This window comes from Dermacentor andersoni, chromosome 1 (assembly GCF_023375885.2).
Source record: "Dermacentor andersoni chromosome 1, qqDerAnde1_hic_scaffold, whole genome shotgun sequence".
Lineage (NCBI taxonomy): Eukaryota > Metazoa > Arthropoda > Arachnida > Ixodida > Ixodidae > Dermacentor > Dermacentor andersoni.
Genome location: NC_092814.1, coordinates 258,568,177 through 258,584,491, shown reverse-complemented (window position 1 = coordinate 258,584,491; position 16,315 = coordinate 258,568,177). Strand labels below are relative to the sequence as shown.

General features: G+C 44.4%; 1 long non-coding RNA gene across 1 annotated transcript; it reads right to left on the bottom strand.

Moving 5' to 3' along the window:
• Positions 1 to 2,208: 2,208 nt before the first annotated feature.
• On the bottom strand, positions 2,209 to 9,867 carry LOC126547856 (uncharacterized). Its single transcript, XR_007602801.3, has 4 exons — positions 8,943 to 9,867; positions 7,848 to 7,952; positions 5,033 to 5,177; positions 2,209 to 2,318 (listed from the first exon to the last, which is right to left on the bottom strand). It is a non-coding gene; the product is annotated as an uncharacterized lncRNA (long non-coding RNA).
• Between the last annotated feature and the right edge of the window lie 6,448 nt (positions 9,868 to 16,315).

The following is a 16,315-nucleotide window of genomic DNA, read 5'->3' as shown; positions in this document are numbered from 1 at the left end:
ATACATATTTCGCAAGTGCAGATAATGCGCCTATGCAACCAAATGATCTTAGTAATATTCCGGTTAATAGCAACACTATTTTTCTTAAACCTGTAGATGAAAACGAAGTAATCCACATAATTAAAAATCTAAACAGCAGCAGTGCGAAAGATATTGACGGGTTACAGATAAAACCTTTAAAATACGTTGTCGATATCCTGGCTCCATGCATTGCATATATTTTCAACCTCTGTCTCAGTCAAGCTATTTTTCCCAGAAAAATGCAAGAAGCACGCATTAGTGTCCTATATAAAAAAGGCGACAAAAGTGACATGAGCAACTATCGTCCAATATCAATTCTCCCTATGTTCTCGAAGGTACTTGAAAAAATAATTTTAGATCGGCTTATGGATTTTGAGCAAAAACATAAACTTCTAAATGAATGCCAATTTGGCTTTCGCAAAGGCCTCAGCACGGAGTGTGCCTTACTTGCTCAGAAAGAGTTCATTTCAAGGGCAATTGATGAGGGAAAACTGGTTCTGGGGTTGTTCGTAGATTTTACAAAAGCATTTGATTGTGTCAATCATTCACTTCTTATTAGGAAACTCATACGTTATGGTTACCGCGGGAAGGCTGCATCCCTCCTCACATGTTATCTAGAACACCGCAAGCAAAGGGTCGGTATTAATGATGAACTCTCTAGTCCACTGCCCGTTTCTTGTGGCGTGCCACAAGGCAGTATTTTGGGCCCTTTCCTCTTTAATTTATATATTAATGATATCATTAGTATCAGTATCAAGGCAAACTATATAATTTACGCCGACGATACTAGCATATTCCTGATAAAGTCGGCGGATGAATTAGTTGAGGAAGCAAACTTAATTCTTCAAAAATTGCATGAATGGACACGTAAAAATTGCCTTAAAATAAACACAAACAAAACAAAAGGAATAATTTTTCGAAGCAAAAATAAAAGCTTAATAATTAATACGCCTATATTGCTAAATTCAACTCCTATCGATATAGTTCCGTACTTTAAAACTTTAGGTGTTATCTTTCAAGAAAACTTATCCTGGGATATGCACGTAAATTCCTTGGCGACAAAATTATCTCAAATAATCGGGCTTGTTTACCGTAACCGTCATATACTGCCAACACAAATAATGATGCTGATTTTCAACACACTGTTTCTTTCTAGTCTAAACTAGTGTCACTTAGTTTGGGCTACTACCACACAGGGAAATTTGGAAAAACTTTATGTACTGCAAAAAAAAATTCCTACGAGTCGTAGAAAATGTTCCAAAATATGTTCATAAACGTGAATTTTTTATAAAATACAATGTAATGCCAATTACCAGTATGTACGATTATCGACTCTGTAGACCCTACTAGAAAATCCTATTTGTTTTCAAACGGGTTTCATCAAATAGGGTTATGGAACGGGACCCCGTTTGATCCTGTTCAGTCCTGACCTGTTTAAATCCTGTTTAAACCTGACCCGTTTAAATCCTGTTTAAACCTGACCCGTTTAAATCCTGTTTGATCCTGACCCGTTTAAATCCTGTTTAATCCTGACCCGTTTAATCCCGTCCTATCTAACCCAGACCTGTTTGCCCCTGTTCAGACCTATATTTTGCTGCATTCATACCTGGTCCTTTCAGAATGGATTGATGTTGCTTAATATAATTTACTCTTAAACCTATTTTGTACATTTGTGTATTTGCGATCAGCATTGAAAAGAAGTAGATCTGCATCATGTTTGCAACAAGAATGCCACTTTCACATGTAGGTTTGCCTGGTACATTGCTTGATACGAAGATAAACACAATTTTCGGCATAAATTGATTAGCACTACCAACACTGATGTGATACATCATAAACAAGTTTAGTATGACCCACGAGTACGTTCTCTATGTATGACCTACAAGAAAATGCACCCTGAAGAAGACTGTACCTCATTTTCATATTTACTACTAGTATGCAAATGTAATTCTTGCAGATTTAGTATTTGTTCGATTACTTGTACTCGTTTTAATGCAGTGCTTTTTGTTGTAATGGTTTGTTCACAAATCCACAGTAAAGCGTAATTTTGGGGTGAAAAATGTCAGGCAAAGTATTGGCATGTACTTGTAAGTGAAAAAGACAAGTATACTTTACGTAGGTATTTCTGTACACCAACTTGAGCTTTCATTAAGCCTGAAGTCATCCGGCTTAAAAAAAAGCATGTCATAAATGTCCCAAGCACTGTTTATTGGACCTTCTAACGGTATTTCGATGCATCCAGTCTGCCGAGAGAAGACCGCTGGAGTGGGTTGCTTGGGTGAGAGCGAGCAGGGCACCTGAAAAAGTAAAGCCAATAATTTATCTTGACTCATGCAACAGGTTGGCACATAGGCGAATTCGCCTATGTTCCCACAGATAAGAAAGGTTCAGCATTCCGGTCATAGGAGATAATGAATAAATCTTATTGAAAAATATGTGGTTTCATGCAATGCCTATGTTTCAAGGGAACATGGAGTACTGTGGGAGAATAAGCTGTCATAATTAGCAGGCGATTGAAGCAAGTGTTATAGGAAAAAGATGGACACATCGTTTGATTAGCAATAATTACTAGTATTGAAGCAACAGAATACAAACATGAAATACCTTTAAAAACAACACCGACAGGTTGAGATAATAAATTATTCAGAAACTAAACCCTTCTGCCAGCAAAATACCGTAGTGTACTGGCTTGAATCCCGGCCACAATGGCTGCATTTAGATGGCAGGGAAATGCCAAAACCCCTATGTAAGGTCTATTGGATACACGTTAAAGGAGACTAGGGATCCCGCCAACTTGAAGTTATAAAAACCGGGGTAAATTTCGAGATAAGCAAACTCACAAAAGTAGAAGGCCCTGGCCATGCGAAGACCATATAAAGCCTTTTAAGGTAGGTGCCAGCAGCCGCAAAATTTCTTGCAAAAGCGAAATATAGCAGAAGCGGTATTTTTCCGTAGATCACTTTTGCAAGGTATTTTACAACTTGACACCCGACATGTTGGGCATCTACGGGCAACAGCAATTCTTGCACAGATCATAGCAAACACTGTTGCACCTAGGTATACATAGACACATAGGTATAGGTACAGTCGCCGACTGATTTTCCGGACTCCGAAAATTCGGACTTGATTACTCGGTCTGCTTCACGGCACCGTCATTCTCCCCATGGACCATAATGTATAACAACTTCCGAAAGTTCGGTCGCCTTGCAACCTCTCGTCTGATTTTTCGGACACTCCTTGAGCCAACTTGATCGAGAGCACCATGCACCGACTCTGACCGTTGCATGGTTCTACTTGCTGAACGACATTTTTGTTTTGAACGGAGCCTCCTTGCTGCCCCACGAAGTGGCGCTACTGCAAATCCCTGCTCATCATCATCGTCTCTGCCTGGTTTGTAGCTACAGCAGTTCCGGTCTCAGCTTAGTATGCCATGTCAAGACAATCCAGCAGCTGATTTGTTTGTTTCTTCGTGCACGACGCTGCGAGTAGGCCAGGTTTTTTGTTTGTGCAACTGATGTCGGCGTGACGATGTTTGATGAAGCAAGATGGGCCAATTCATTCCACTAATATCTAGTATAGCTACCTGTAAGCACCACCTACCTTTCAACAACATTTGCAAAGCAAAAAACCTCATCCTGAAAAGTCTGCACATGACGACATCGGTAGCATCATCAGCGTGGGGCCTCAGGATAATTCGGCAAGCCAAGAAATTACTGACAGCACGAGTGCAAGCATGCCAACAGGAAATCAGTGGCTGAATAATGCACCTTCTACCAATTGGTAGACAGTGCATTTTCGCAAAGCCCTAACTATAGCAGATCATTGTTCAGGAGTTCCCGAATGCACAACTCTATGCCATTTTCACACAGACTCTAGGGAAGCACCTCTGCACAGTTGCAAGAAAAAAAAGCTAGATGCCCCAAGAGAAATGAGCCCACTCAAGCCATGGAAGTTGTGTTTACCTTGTCTTCCTACAACTACTCAAAACCTAGGACTGCTGTTTTGCACAAGGGAACAAACGTCAACATTGGTGCCTCGCCCAACACAAGTGGTCTGCGCTGTAGAAGGTGCCATAAGTCAGCCCACAGATGAGGCCCACACCAGTGCTGTCAGTGTGCTGTACAAATTGCAGAAGCACAGCCTACAAGCTTGTCTGCCTTAGTGTGATCGCACCAATGAACGAAAACTAACGAATCAAGTTTGTTTCGTGCCGAGAACAGTTGCCTCATGCTGGCTTGGTTTGTTGTGTAGGCATGTAAATAATGAAAAGGCCTGCATCACTATCTCTGAAAAAAAAATCATGTAACAAAGCACGTACAGTACACAGGTGCAGTGTCTATCACATACCATTTCGTGCAGTAGAGGCTACATCGGATAAACCGGCCAATGTATAAATGACTGGCAGCGTGACCAAGCAAACTTGATGCATGGGTCAGTTAGCAGTGGTAGTGCACTGCTCTCGGCGCACATGCACCTATGTTTGAAAGCTGCTTGATCGTGACAAAATATAAAGACAAAAGCGCTGGAGAGATATCTGAGGCTTTTCTTATATGTATGACGAGGAACCTAGCGCTAGCTCCCCATGCAGAGAATTACTAGACAGTGAGACTGCTTCTTATCATTGTAAAACAAGTGTCACGCTCACCATGTTTCTGTGCGAACAGCATGTATTCAGATCTATTCTCCCCCTTTCACCTTTTGCACAATATCACTGTGCGAGCAATAATACTGAACTGTTAGTAGCACTCTGTCCTGTTGCGTCCTTTCTTTCCTTGTGAATTGTGTGCTAAATAAGGCTTTTTTTGGTGAAAGAGTGCTAGTTTAACGCATAAACTAGCGCCATGGCACTTTGCAATAAAGGACTGTTATAATTCTCTAAAAATTTGTCCATGCAGAACAGTGTCAAAAGAACACCTTAAAGAAAGAACATGAGTGTATCTATCATAAAGACCAATCCTTGTCTTTTTTCCTTAACATAATTTTCAATACCGATATTGAAGTACAAGCTCACCATATTATATCACCTTGTCAATGAAGCAAGGCACAATGGTGCCCAACTGTCGCGGGACCAACTTGGATGTGGAGATCAGCGCAGATCAGCAACATAGCATGGTCTGCTTACACTTCTTCTCCAGGTCCAGCCATACCTACAGCAGCTATAAAACAAGTGAGCTTAGAATCACAAGTGAAGCAATATAAAAAGTGACACTGAACAAAGCAACTTTCGTTAAGCATAAATAGGATCGAAATGCTGACATTATGCCCATAAGTAACTTCACTTTGAGCAACAAAGCATCCAATTTAAGAAAGATTATATGTATCAGCTATCTATGTGAGAAAGATTAATCGAACGCCCTCTATTTGCCATACCCCTCCCCTTATGCATGGATGTCTCCCTGACTGAGTGAGCTGATCCCAGGTATAGTGTAATTAAAGGTTGTCACTTGGTGGGCCAATCCCGATACCATTGCATGACTTGTACAATAATTTTAATGTGTTGTAATGCTGGCCATCCTGCAGGCACTGCAACATTATAGCACCCATAAGGCTAATGGTATTACCTGATAAGGTTTAACTAATAGGTGTCCCCAGAAGCATAACTCGGCATGTATACTCGGAGGCCATTATTATAAGAGAAGCAATGGCAGAGGTGAAGCTTTATCCTGTGCCATATGCAAAATGGCCGAGCACGCCCAGCTTCTGGTTACATTCTCACTTGTGACCACTGCAACAGCTGACTGACATGCGTAACCAGCAGTTTGTAGGACCACATTTTCATACCCTGCAATTTGTTTTACATCTGAAGAGATCAGCCTCAAGCTCCATGATGCGCTGCACTCAAGAAGCATTATAAACTGGCAACATTTAAATGCTATGCTGCATGGTTTGTTGCATGCTTTAGGAATTTACTTATTTATTATACACATAGCTCATAGGCTCCAGCAGGAGTATTGCATGAGGTGGCAAGAAAACAAATTCTGAACAAGGAGAACATTCAACAAAACAAGTCAGACCAAAGAAGAAAAAATAACATACTCTCCTAATAGGACTATGTATCTGGCAGCTAGCTTCTAAAAAAGACAATTAGGAATCTTTTACTACTGGTAGCGCTTTAGGGGATGGAATGTAGAATTCCAAGCTTCATACACTTTTAAGCCACCTTTCGTGGCTTTTTGTTTTGAACTCCTATTCTCTGTACTATTATAGAAATGAATACCCCCTCCAAAATAAAACAAAGAAAAACATGTAATGCACAGTAATGTAACACAATAATGTAATGCACAACAGTGAATACTTAGAAAAATGTAATTAAGAACATGGAGTCTATGTGGGCACAGATGTTAGAAGTCTACATGAAAGCATAATAATAAAGGTGGGCAAAGCATTTATGCTTTTGTCGGGCAAGCTGCAGCAAGACATACAGGTAAAGCATGCCTCACAACACAGTCCCTAAAAATATCTGTCACAATACAGTGAGTAGGTATATCATGCATATCTACAATAGCTCCTAATTATATTTAACTCAGAGGGGGCTACCTATGTAACTTGATCAAACTGAAGGTGGGCCAAATTCTAAATATACGATTCAAGTAGACAGAAAATGGACGTTATGAAAATGCATCTACAGCAAAAGTGTTGTACATTATTGTTGTACATTATGTCATACCTGCCAACCTGTGAACATAATATTTTGTAAAAATGCTGCAGACACTAAATTCTTTGTTGGGGACATAGCACACATTATTTTAAAGCTTGCTCTCAACACCCCCATTGTTGCATACACACACACATTATTAATAAAGGGAAAATCGCACATCTACCCGCTCGTAGCAATTGCTACAAAAGAAACCCGTACGGATTCCTCGAAAGGAAAGCCTCACAATTGAAAAAAAGAAACCGTCCAGGTCTGGGACTCAAACCCGGGACCACCGCCTTTCCGGGACAGCCGCTTTACCATCTAAGATAACCAGGCGGTTAGCAGATGGCCGGGCCAAGTCGAATTTGTCGACAACATGAAGCAAAGGCAAGGGTCTGACGTAATAGTTCTGCGGAAATGCGCAAGGTGTAGAGAAGTAATTAATAAAGGAGAAAAAAATATTATGTCAAACCCTTGCTTTTGCTTCGCGTTGTCAAGTAATTCGACTTCGTCCTGCCATGTGCTAGCCAGCTGGTTATCTCAGATGGTAGAGTGGCTGCCTCGGAAAGGCGGTAGTCCCGGGTTCGAGTCCCGGACCAGGACGAATTTTTCTTCAACTGTGCGGCTTTCCTTTTGAGGAACACATACAGGTTTCCTTTGTTGCAAATGGTACGAGCGGGTGGATGTCTGATTTTCCCTTTATTAATTACTTCTCTCCACCTCGTGTGTTTGCGCAGAACTATTACGTCACACACACATTATCAACCATTATTTAACTTGTCGTGCAGCACGAAAAGCAGCAGCGAACTTGAAACCAGTAACTGACAACATTTTTTTTTAGATTACAGAGCTTTACGCTGCTTCAGGAATTTATCTGACTAAACTTCCTAAAAGCACGTGCCCCTCTGATGTTCTCGTTAGAGATATTGCATCGCTAATAATAAAGCAGTACAAGTACCATTATAATTAATTTTTTACATGCATTTTAACAATGTCATACCGTCAATCTCTCAACAGCTTTAAAACATCTTAACCAACACAACTTCATTGTCTTTCTAAAATGACATTAATAAAATTGTAAAATGAGCCCACATTTGCAAACCCACGAAAAATTCAGGAGTTTCCAAACATGGATGATACCAACAAAATCTGCAGCTCTTGTAAGTGGCAGCAACTGCTTTGCACACACCTTGTCACAGCATGCACATCAGGTACTTTTCCGTGCTGTTGAGGCTGCAGAAGTGCCGCAGGTGCATATGTGGAGGTGCCTCTGGTTCACAAAATCTTGCCATCCCTAAACAATAATAAATACTTATTTATTGTAATCCCTGCTGAAACTGCAAACTTGTGATATAAAAAGATCACGTCATATTTTGAAAAAAGTCTCATACAACCAGTTGCATGAAGCTGCAACTGGTTGTGCAAATATCTGATTGTAACATCACAGGCGGTTAAATAACACGTAAATCGAACTGTAGAGAACATGAATCTACTATGAAAAGGTTCACACAAACGTACAGCTGTATAACGTGAAATGTGAATTGTACTATCAAAAAATTCCTTAGGACATGAAAAGCGTTCCAAAACCTAACTTGTTTATGCGGCGCAACAAAGCACTGCTCCCAAAGGACGATGCGCTTAAAATTACAACAGACCACCTCATTTCTGGAGAGACAATACAGAAAAGAGAAAGATTTTTCGATTAAAAAGAAACATTGCTTATGTAATTTCGGCTTCTCTGCTAGATCGGAATCCTTTACAAGTACACGAAAACACACAGGACACTAATACACGTCATCTGACGACACACTATAAACAGAAGAATTTCCATACAAGCTAAAAATCTGGCCATGCGTCGACGAAGAAATCGGGTGCTATCTCGCGCAGCTGTTAGCTGTGACGACGACACATCGACGTACTACTTCTAGAAATGACTATACCATTTCTTAATGAAAAATTATGTACACAAACAGTAACTTTCTTTGCTTGAATTTTTGTGCCCATTTAGATCAAAGAACCACCCGCGCTAGCGTGCTTCATAGGTGAAAGTAAATAAACCACAGATAGAGCTGTTGGTAACATGAATACGTTTTAGGGCAATTTCCATGGAACTTTTTGCTAAATGTGCACTGCGACATGAAGAACAACCATTTGAAAAGCACATTTATAATTCTTGCTGCTTTACAAATCCGGATCCGGTTGTTGTACGGATCTTGCGATACGTACAACAACGCACACTTCACGTACCATAGACAGGAAGAATGCGCGCAAGCGCCGGACTTACCTTTCTAGGCGTACTCGGAAAACGCTCCTTTTAGCGTCACAGGTGCCGCGGCATCGACTGCACCAACGGTCCTTCCGGCGCACACACTGTTGAATTGCGGATCAACTACAGGACGTAAGGGCACAACTTTCACCAAATTCTTCCGTACAGCGCGATACGATGCGACAGTGCCAGAGGAGGAGATCCTGTTCATGAGCCCGGAACAAAGGAAGCGCGAAGGGTCATATCTTCGACATCGGCGCACCACACGAAGGATACTGCGGGCTACATTACGCGGTCCCAGGGGTTTTGTGATTCTCAATGCATACAAAATGCACCACAATTTCTCTCGGCACAGCGTACACACGATTAAACAACTACATCGGACGGCGTCAATGCAGCAAGCACTCACATGTGGCGACAACTGAGGACGGCAAAATAATATCACCTGTAACTTTACCGGCGCTACCTGTGCTGCCATCTGTAGGCCGCCACCGAAAGCGACCGTGCTTTCGGTGATCTCATGGATGGTGACGGCGTTGTATTTCGATGTTATGCGAGTCGTACAGCGTCTTGTACGACGTGTTTCAGCAACGTTGCTTTTAATAGAGAGGACAGCAATCTGCGTATACGCCGTATAGACGTCTCACCCACTTGAAAAACACAACAGCAAATTTTCAGTCTGTCGTATTTTGGGACGTTGTGACTGTCGTTCTGTTCTCTGTAGTGTGACGCCCTGTAGTCGAAAATTCTGTAGTTCCTGATCAATATTTGATTAAAAATTGACAGAGGTCATTTTAAGGTTATGTAAAATTATTAATACAAAATAAAATAAAAAAATAAAAGTAGAAAAAAAAATGCCTTTTGCCTAGGATTCGAACTTTGGACCTGACGGTTCCGAGACAAGCATCTTACCACTGCACCACGCCGAACTTTTTTTTTTTTTTTTTTTCAACTACTGGCGTATGTTGAAGCTATGTCAAGAGTGTAAATTGCTGTCTGGGTTGCTGTTTACATTTGCATTTTAAAAGCCACGATGCGCTTTCACTTCACCGCGTCAACTGCCGCATCTCTAGATGAGCAAAAGTGTTGTTACCATCGACAGGTACATCGTGGAGTGCTAGACCATCGATTTTGCTGTAACGATATCCATATTTCATACGAAATTCAGAAACAGACAACGGTGACCGGGGACACTGAGGGTTGTTACTGCTAATTTCGACAGTTGTCTCTTGCTCTTCACACTTTTGAGCTCGCATATAATTCGTGTGTTCAATACAATATAGCTACATAAACACTCGTGGGTGAGTCTTCATCTCGACAGAATACTGGCTTCTCACGGCGGCGCTGTACCAGATTAATGAGACCCGAGCGAGACAGCTTTTCACGCAACTTTGTGGAACAATCCAAAACTTCTTTCCCGCTTCGCATATGCTTGTGCAATATTTCTGGGAAATTAACTAATGTGTCAGTGTGCCCCATCTTACCAAATAAAACAAAGCGGATACGCAGCCATTCCCGCAGATGGTATGATTTTGATCAGCGGCCGATTTTGAGGAGGCCGGTAGGGCGTTGCTGGTGCCGCGTCGTCACGGCACAATTATAACAATTGGCAACGTCGACTTTAATGCCGGTGTCGGTGCTATCAGTACTGCCGGCTCCAAAGAAGCACGATTGAATACCGCGCAAGAAAAAAAGTACAGTGTACACCACCGATGCGAAGCTGACATTTTAAAGGGCCGCGACGGAAAGTGCTTCTGTTGCGACTTCAGAACTCTTGGCCGTCGCGACCGAATGTTTCTGTTGCGACGTCAGAATCGCTGTCGTAACGTCAGAAATGTCTGTCGCAACTTCAGAAACGTTAGGAACTTCTGTCGTACAACAGAAATTGCTGTAGTTGCAGCAGGAATTCCTGTGTCTTTTTCAACTGGGCAGGACCGGGAATCGGTTTGAAATTCGCAGCTAGCATATCGCAGTTTGGTCTGTGAATGTTCCGAGGTGGTCACGCAATTTCTGTAGAGCTTGATAATGGCCCCAATTTAGCACTAGGGGCTAAATTGTCAGGATGTCGAACAATAAAAAGTTCCTCCCCAGTTCTATTCAAGCATTAAACTCGTATGCATGATACCATCCAGTATGGTTGCCACAAAGCTCCAGAATAAACCAGCTTTTGTGCCAAACAGGCGACCCTATATGGTGCCACTGTGTCCTGTATAAGCCAGTTGAGTTGCAAACAGGGCCCCTGTTAAGACCCATTTCTGCTTGAACTGGTCGTGCCTATACCTGCTTGCATGCCAAACGGGACCCCGCTCAGCCCTGTTCATGTGTGAACTGGTCCAGTTTATACCTGTTTGCATGCCAAACGGGACCCCGTTCAGACCTGTTCGTGTGTAAACTGGTCCAGTTTATACCTGTTTGCATGCCAAACGGGACCCCGTTCAAACCTGTTCGTGTGTAAACTGGTCCTGTTTATACCTGTTTGTTGCTAAACAGGTCCCTGTTAAAACCAGTTTAAACCTGTATAACCCAGTTTGAATTTAAATAGGATTTTCCAATAGGGGAGCGTACAAACAAGAAATAAAAAATGGAGCCAGCTTTCTAAGAACACTAGCGGATTTAAAAATCAACATTACAGCATATGCGACAAGGTCCAGAGAGTTTTGGAAAGTAGAAACCGTCAGAACAACATACGGACAACAAACTATTCGTAACAACCTGCCAAGGTTACTGAATAAATTACACAACGAAACCACTGGATTGGAAAATACCTCTCTTAAAGCTCTGTATAGTTATTTCTGCCTGCACTAGATTGTTTCCCTGGCGTTGTTAAGAATGGCCGTACGGGCCAGCTTTCAGCCCGCTGCACGTGTTCCAAGCCCACCAGACATGGAGCCCTTCCGAGAACTGCGGACGGCCGGCGGCCACGTGGGGCGCGATCAGCTCAGGAAATTGGTACTTGGCGGAGCCATCCGGGACAAAGAAGTTCTACGAAGCCCTCTGACGTCGGCACTGAAAGCTGGGCGGTACCGAGAACTGCGGATGACCGGCAGCCACGTGGCGCGCGGTCAGCTCAGGCATCTGGTACTCCGCCGCGCCACCCGAGACGGAGCACAGTTCTACGAAGCCCTCGGTCGTTGACTCCGGAGCCTTAGTGCGGGGCGGCGGCAAGTTTACAATGCTTGGACGAACCTTCCCGACCATTCCTGCTCCGTCCCCGCCGAACGATGACGTCGAACTATGACGTCAAGCGGAGAGCTTATAAGCAGCGTTTGCCGGCTGCTAGGGTGTGCTCGTGTCGTGATCGTTGTCGGGAGCTGAGTGCTCTGTCATACTAGAAATGTACTAGTGAGCTGTGTGCTCGTAAACTGTTTGCTGTATGTTAGTTTTGCGGGCTCCATATGGGAGTCGCGCTAGTCTGCCAATGTATCCTGCTTAAACTGTTAATATGTAAATAAATCCTGTTCACCGAGTTCCTGTCTACGACCTTCATCTCCTTCAAATGGTGGCAGCGGCGAGATAGTCCGACGACTCCTACATCTGGTCGACAGCGGTAGGACCGTCCGACGAATCTAATAGCGTTCGCAAATTTTTTCCTTATCGAAAACTAGTCCCATTGTATAGCTTATATTCTTGGTTTTTTTCATTTGTTTAGTTTGTATGAGAAATGTTATTGCTACACCTTGTGTTATGACTATGACTATATCTTTCTCATCCTTGTGTTTCTTCTTTTTTTTTTGAACAGTTGCGATACCGTTGTGCCTATCATTGTTTTTTATCCTTATTGGCTAGATATGATTGTTACTATGACCTGTTAGAGCACATCTTTCTTTTTCTTCATTTGCTTCGCATGGTTCGCGATGCTCACTATTGTGTAAAGGACATATCTAAACAATGATGTACTACCTTTGTGCTCGCTAACGCCGCGCAAACGCCAATGCGGGGGCCTGCGGCTTCGTCAAGCTGTCCATGCGGCAGCTTTTTCTGCATGCTCCTCGCGTCATGTACTGATGCAAAATAAACATCATTGTCATTGTCATATTAGTAGTTTGGAGCCCGCCCTCGAGATTATCTATAGCCGAGCGAAGACATTTTGATTAAACATGCTTTTGTAAGAGCTATGCGAACAAATATTTTCCAATTAAATAGTCTCGGAAAGCGTAACTGACGCAGAAAAAGAAAGTCTGTAAAGTCAACCTGACCGCACATAGCCTTTTGTGATGTCAATAATATGGCTCCGTAAGCATGTTCCTGGTGGCCAGCGGCTCACAGAGCCGCGCCGACGGTGACGGTGCCATCGTGACGAAATCTGGGGCGACGATATTGACGGCTCAGGCGTCTCTTTTTTTTTTTTTTTGCCTTGATTTTGCTTTCAGAAAGAGATAGTGCTATAAATCCAGGGTCATTCGTTCTTGTTTCGTAGATTTAAATAAGAGTTTAAACAAACTCTCTATCCCATTCAACCCGGAGAGTAGGCGTAAACGGGGAAATGCACACACACACACACGCACGCACACACACGCATGCACGCACCTGTGCGCGCGCACACGCAAATACAAGTACACAAACACGCGCGCACACGCAAATACAAGTACACAAACACGCGCGCGCACGCAAATACAAGTACACAAACACGCGCGCGCACGCAAATACAAGTACACAAACACGCACGCGCACGCAAATACAAGTACACAAACACGCGCGCACACGCAAATACAAGTACACAAACACGCGCGCATACGCAAATACAAGTACACAAACACGCGCGCACACGCAAATACAAGTACACAAACACGCGCGCGCACGCAAATACAAGTACACAAACACGCGCGCGCACGCAAATACAAGTACACAAACACGCGCGCACACGCAAATACAAGTACACAAACACGCGCGCACACGCAAATACAAGTACACAAACACGCGCGCACACGCAAATACAAGTACACAAACACGCGCGCGCACACACACACACACACACACACACACACGAGAGAGAGAGATACCACACATATTTGCCCGCATTCAAATTTATACGCGTCCACGCGTGCACACACACACAAACGCGCGTATGCTCGCACACGCATGCACGCACCTGTGCGCGCGCATACGCAAATACAAGTACACAAACACGCGCGCACACGCAAATACAAGTACACAAACACGCGCGCGCACGCAAATACAAGTACACAAACACGCGCGCGCACACACACACACACACACACGAGAGAGAGAGATACCACACATATTTGCCCGCATTCAAATTTATACGCGTGCACACACACACAAACGCGCGTATGCTCGCACACGCATGCACGCACCTGTGCGCGCGCACACGCAAATACAAGTACACAAACACGCGCGCGCACGCAAATACAAGTACACAAACACGCGCGCGCACGCAAATACAAGTACACAAACACGCGCGCACACGCAAATACAAGTACACAAACACGCGCGCATACGCAAATACAAGTACACAAACACGCGCGCACACGCAAATACAAGTACACAAACACGCGCGCGCACGCAAATACAAGTACACAAACACGCGCGCGCACGCAAATACAAGTACACAAACACGCGCGCACACGCTGGAGGTAATGGCACAACAGCCCTCAGTTAACCCTATCTTTCTCGTTCATATCATGAGTTTGCAATTCTATGAATGAGCTGGCAGCTTCCGACCTGTGCAAAGCATCTAGAACAAGGACACCATGGTTTACACTACGCCTGGCCACAGAATGCATAAGCAAAAAGCAAACACCGAACTGCAGCAACATAAAGAGCATAACATATTGCATATGAATTACATACTGAACACATGTGCATTCGTGTGTGACCTTGTAGCTTCAGCAATAGACGTGAATACTGGCCTGTATGGGGGGGGGGGGATGAACTTTTATTGTAGAACCAGCACTTTAAAGTGCCGATGGCCGAGCCTAAGCCTCCCATGAGGGGACGTCAAGGGCTTGCCTCGCCGCCGCCTCACGGGCGTGCTGGGTCACCCAGGTTTGCTTGTCGAGGGCGGAGCTCCGCAGAGCCTCATGCAACCTCGACGAGAGGGTCGTGGTGTTAATGTGTGTGTACTGTGCTGGGCACTCCCACAGTATATACGGAAGCGTAGCCGGGTGAATGCCAGTACAGCACCGGCAGTTGGGGGTAGTGTAAACGTCTGGGAATAGAAGGTGGAAGTGGGCAAGTGAAAAAAATTAAATTATGGGGTTTTACGTCCCAAAACCCCTTTCTGATTATGAGACACGCCGTAGTGGAGGACTCCGGAAATTTCGACCACCTGGGGTTCTTTAACGTGCACTTAAATCTAAGTACACGGGTGTTTTCGCATTTCGCCCCCATCGAAATGCGGCCACCGTGGCCGGGATTCGATCCCGCGACCTCGTGCGCAGCAGCCTAACACCATAGCCACTGAGCAACCGTGGCGGGTAGCGGGCTGGTGGAGGGTACGTGTTTGTTTGTAGCAGACGCAGGGTGGTAGCCTGCACCCGGCTGAACTTGGGGTGAGGTGGGGGGGAAGGTTCGGCGACTGAGGTAAAAGGCCTTAACGAGATCGCTATAAGTGGTCAGATTGTCCCTGGTGTCCAACTCATCTCCAGTGACTCCGGCGCGGTTGATTAGGCCTCGTGCAATGGAGTGGGTGACCTCGTTATGATTGGGGAGGTGTGGGTGGACAGGGCCCGCATGGGCCAGGATCCATGTCAGGGAGATCATGCTGTCTTTAGAGTGTGGTGCCTGGCAGAGGATGCGAAGAGCTTGGGGAGAAATACGGCCTTTGCTGAAGTTATATAGTGACGGCTGAGCGAGAGTCAAACACGATGGTGTGACAGGTGGGATCTAGAGTGGCCAGGGCGATGGCCACTTCTTCAGCCGTCTCAGCAGTGGGGGTAGTGACGCTGGAGGAGTGGTGTAGGACTCCATCGCGTGTGGCGACGGCCACAAATCGTGTGCCATGGGAATATTGGGCTGCATCAACAAATATGACGTGAGCAAGGGCTTTTATGATAGCTCCGGCCCGAGCTTGGCGCCTGGCCCTGTTATATTCAGGGTGCATGTTTCTATGAATAGGGTCTGCGTAGATCCAGCTACGGATGTCAGTCGGGATCGGTTGTTTGGGGCTCTGTTGCTGATGGTAGGTGAAGCCAAGCGTGGATAGAATAAAGCGTCCCGTTTCAGTAAGGGTGAGCCATTCAAGCTGAGAGCGTTGTTGGGCCTCAACGAGTTCGGCAAGGGTGTTGTGAACTCCCGGTTGGTTGAAGAGTTCAGTGCTGGTGTAATGCAGGAGGCGAAGTGCTTGTTTGTAGACCCTTCGTATGAGGGTGTCGAGCTTGTTTTGCTCAGCCCGGTACCAGTTGAAGTACCTAGCAACGTAGGTAATGTGA